Raw genomic sequence first — 4,852 nt, 5'->3', positions numbered from 1 at the left:
CCAAAGTCACTTGACTTGGAGCTTGAGTGTGACCCTGAAATTTAAAGGACTTTCCGCAGGCGAAGACAATAGGAAAGACTTAAGGAACTGATGGAGAGGCACGAACAAGAGCAGGAGGTGGTGCGCCAAAACGAGAGACAAATTGAGATGCCACGCCGCATACCCATGTTAGAGTATGCCCAACCTTCTTTGGATGGTGCACGCCCCAGCATTGTGAGGCCGATTGTGCGGGCAAACCAATTCGAAATCAAACCAGCCATTATCCAGATGATTCAGAACACCGTCCAATTTGGAGGAACTGCTGTGGACGATCCAAACACACACATCGCGGATTTTCTTGATATTTGCGATACTTTTAAATTTAATGGAGTTTCTGATGATGCTGTTAGACTGCGTTTATTTCCTTTCTCTTTGCGTGATAAAGCTAAAGCTTGGTTGAATTGTTTACCTGTAGGTTCGATCGCTACATGGGAAGACATGGCGAAGGCGTTTCTCATCAAATACTTTCCTCCATCGAAGACCATGAAGCTACGGGCAGACATCACAACATTTGCTCAGTTCGATCAAGAGTCGCTATATGAGGCGTGGGAGCGTTTCAAAGATCTATTACGAAGATGCCCACATCACGAGTTGCCACTTGGGTTAGTCGTTCAAACCTTCTATTATGGCTTACTTACTCCTAATCGTACTATGATAGATGCTTCTGCTTGTGGAAATCTATTGAGAAAAACTGCTGAGGAAGGATATGAGCTACTGGAGGAGATGGCTTCTAGCAGTTATCACCCTCAATCTGACAGGAACAATCAGCGGAAAAGTGCAGGGATTCACCAGGTAACTGATTTATCTGCTATTACTGCACAACTTGATGTCTTAAACAGGAAACTGAACGGCCTGAACATGGGTGGCACGGCCATGCGTCTTCAAGAGATATTCTGTGAGAAATGTGGAGGTGAACATGATGCGCCGGACTGTCAAGCTGACAACCCCTTCTATGTGCAAAACGGGGTATTGGTCAATCAAGTGGGAGTCAACCACCGTCCAAGGAATGATCCGTATTCGAATTCATACAATCCTGGATGGAGGCAACATCCCAACTTCTCATGGGGTGGCCAAAACAGTCAGAATCGACCACAGGGAGGACAACAATATGGAAAACAGTCGATGTACAGAAACGATCCTCCCAAAGAAGAAAAGTCTAACTTGGAGCAGATGATGTCTAAATTTATTTCGTCCACTGAAACTCGACTCCAAAACCAAGACGCATCAATAAAGGGACTAGAGACTCAGATTGGACAGTTGGCCAAGATGATAGCAAATCGAGAGCCGGGCACCTTGCCAAGTACCACAGAGACTAATCCAAAAGAGCAAGTGAAGGCCATTGAGTTGAAGAGCGGAAAAGTTTTGGAGCCTAGAGAAAAAGAGAAAAGCCAAGTGCCGGATGAACATGCTGCGACATCTCAAGGTAAGTCATCTAACTCTACACCAGCACTCATTGCACAACCTAAGATTGTTATCCCTCCGCCTTTTCATTGCAGCATTAAAAAAGGCAAAACTAGATGCACAATTCGGTAAGTTTTTAGAGGTATTTAAAAAATTGCATATTAATATTCCTTTTGCCGATGCTTTGATGCAAATGCCTAGTTATGCTAAATTTTTGAAGGACATCTTAGCCAACAAGAGAAAATTGGAGGATCACATGACGGTAAATTTGACCGAAAGTTGCTCTGCTTTGGTGCAAAACAAAATCCCACCGAAACTAAAAGACCCAGGGAGTTTTTCTATCCCTTGCATGATTGGGGATGTAGTTTTTCGTAAAGCATTGTGTGACCTTGGTGCAAGTATTAATCTTATGCTCTATCTGTTTTCAGAAACTCGGATTAGGAGAGCCTAAGCCGACGAGGATGTCCTTGCAACTGGCTGACAGGTCTGTCAAGTACCCCCGCTGAGTGATAGAGGATGTGCTAGTAAAAGTGGACAAATTCATTTTTCCTTCAGACTTCGTGGTGCTCGACATGGAGGAGGATACAGAGATGCCTCTAATTTTGGGGAGACCATTCCTTGCAACTGGCAAGGCACTTATTGATGTGCAAGAGGAGAAGTTGAGATTGAGAGTGGGCGAAGAAGAGATTACATTCGATGTTTTTAATGCACTTAAGCACACACTGCATTCTGATAGTTGCTTTAGAATTGATGCTTTTGACTCTCTTGTATCCAACTATGTGCAGGATGCTCTTAGGGACCCTTTGGAGGCCACTATCAATACTGAATTGGGAGAAGAAGAGTTAGACGAAGAAAGAGCTGAAATTGTGGCACACTTTAATGCCAACCAACCATGGAGAAGGCCAATGAGGATGCGACTGGAGGATCTAGGAGAACGAAGAGATTTGACCCCTCAAAGGTCAAGCATCGAGGATCCACCAAAGCTTGAGCTGAAGCCGTTGCCTCCAAACCTCAAGTACGTATACTTAGGTGAGAAAAACACTTTACCTGTCATTATTTCTGCTGCTTTGACAGATGTGATGGAGGACAAGCTGTTGGAAGTTTTGAAAGCGCACAAGGGTGCATTTGCGTGGAAGGTGGCAGATATCAAAGGAATAAATCCATCCATCTGCATGCACAAGATCTTGATGGAAGAGAAGTACTCACCTCTTGTGCAACCTCAAAGACGATTAAATCCAAAGATGCAAGAGGTAGTAAAGGCTGAAACAATTAAGCTTCTCGACGCAGGTATTATCTATCCTATATCTGATAGTGCATGGGTAAGTCCTGTTCAGTGTGTGCCAAAGAAAGGTGAGATTACTGTTATCACAAATGAAAATAATGAATTAATACCCACTAGGACTGTTACGGGATGTCGTGTGTGCATTGATTATAGGAAACTGAATGATGCTACCCGTAAAGACCACTTTCCCCTTCCCTTTATTGATCAAATGCTTGAGAGGTTAGCGGGTCATGAGTTTTATTGCTTTTTGGATGGGTATTCGGGGTATAACCAAATCATGATTGCCCCCGAGGACCAAGAGAAAACCACATTCACTTGTCCATATGGCACATTTGCTTTTAGAAGAATGCTATTTGGTTTGTGTAATGCCCCCGCCACTTTTCAACGCTGCATGACTGCTATATTCCATGATATGATTGAGACTTTTCTTGAGATATTTATGGATGACTTCTCGATTTTTGGCTCGTCTTTTGATGATTGTTTGCAGAATCTGCAGGTAGTGTTGAGAAGATGTGAGGAGACAAATTTGGTGCTTAATTGGGAAAAATGCCACTTCATGGTACAAGAGGGAATTGTCCTAGGGCACAAGGTTTCGGGGCGCGGCATAGAGGTGGATAAGGCCAAAGTTGAAGTTATCAAGAACTTACCACCTCCGGCGTCCGTAAAGGGAGTTAGAAGCTTTCTAGGCCACGCCGGTTTTTACCGACGTTTCATCAAAGATTTTTCTAAAGTTGCAAAACCTTTATCTTCTTTACTCATGAAAGATGTGCCTTTTGATTTCAATTCTGATTGTTTGCAGGCATAAGAGAAGTTGAAAGAGCGCTTAGTGACGGCTCCTGTCTTGGTGGCACCGGATTGGGATCTATCCTTCGAGATCATGTGCGATGCTAGCGATACTGCGGTAGGTGCTGTCCTCGGACAAAGACAAAACAAGGTATTTCACACCATATACTATGCAAGTAGGACTCTAGATGAAGCACAATTGAATTATGCCACCACCGAAAAAGATTTACTTGCAGTAGTGTTTGCACTTGACAAGTCTCATGCTTATCTTGTTTTGTCGAAAGTAATTGTGTTTACTGATCACTCTGCCCTTAAATATTTACTTGCAAAGAAAGATGCAAAGCCACGCTTACTTCGGTGGATTTTATTAGTGCAATAATTTGATTTGGAAATAAAAGATAAGAAGGGTGTTGAGAATGTGGTTGTAGATCATTTGTCTAGATTAGAATGTATCAGTAATGACTGTGTGACTGATGCGATTAATGATTGGTTTCCGGATGAGCAGTTGTTTCAGGTGAAAAATTGTCCATGGTATGCAAATTTTGCGAATTTTCTTGTTACAGGCTCACCTCCCCCAAATCTAACATTTCACCAAAGAAAGAAATTCTTTTCGGACGTGAAATATTATTTGTGGGAGGAACCTTTCTTGTTCAAAATTTGTGCAGATGCCATGATAAGACGGTGTGTTGCGGAGGAAGAGTTTGATCAAATTCTCAACCATTGCCATGACCGTGAGGTAGGTGGTCACTTCGGACCAACAAGGACGGCATCCAAGGTACTTGAATGTGGCTTTTATTGGCCAACTCTTTTCAAAGATGCTCGTTCTTATGTGCTACACTGTGATAAATGTCAGCGGTCAGGTAACATCTCTAACCGTCATGAAATGCCGTTAAATAATATAATTGAATGTGAGGTTTTTGATGTGTGGGGAATAGACTTTATGGGACCATTTCCTAGTTCTTTCACAAAAAAATACATCTTGGTGGCGGTTGATTATGTGTCTAAGTGGGTAGAGGCGGAAGCATATGCCACTAATGATGCTCAAGTGGTCCTAAAATTTTTAAAGAAAAACATTTTTAACCGATTAGGAACACCACGAGCAATCATTAGTGATGGTGGCACTCATTTTTGCAACAAACTCTTTGAAAAACTCTTGAGCAAATATGGTGTCACACATAAGATATCTACCCCTTATCATCCCCAGACGAGTGGTCAAGTGGAAGTGTCTAACCGAGAAATTAAGCGGATTTTGGAAAAAGTGGTTGGTGTCAATAGGAAGGATTGGTCGGTAAGATTAGATGATGCTCTTTGGGCGTATAGGACGGCTTTCAAAACACCGATAGGCAC

The 4,852-nt window shown here is 42.6% G+C and overlaps 1 non-coding gene across 1 annotated transcript; it reads right to left on the bottom strand.

Annotated features, from left to right (window-relative positions):
• Positions 1-526: 526 nt before the first annotated feature.
• LOC140814961 (small nucleolar RNA R71) lies at positions 527-632 on the bottom strand. Its single transcript, XR_012114225.1, has one exon. It is a non-coding gene; the product is annotated as a small nucleolar RNA R71 (small nucleolar RNA).
• Positions 633-4,852: the final 4,220 nt, after the last annotated feature.

The sequence above is a fragment of the Primulina eburnea genome, chromosome 1, assembly GCF_022965805.1.
Source record: "Primulina eburnea isolate SZY01 chromosome 1, ASM2296580v1, whole genome shotgun sequence".
Classification (NCBI taxonomy): domain Eukaryota; kingdom Viridiplantae; phylum Streptophyta; class Magnoliopsida; order Lamiales; family Gesneriaceae; genus Primulina; species Primulina eburnea.
Note: the sequence above shows the minus strand (reverse complement) of the source record. Positions and strands in the feature narration are given on the sequence as shown.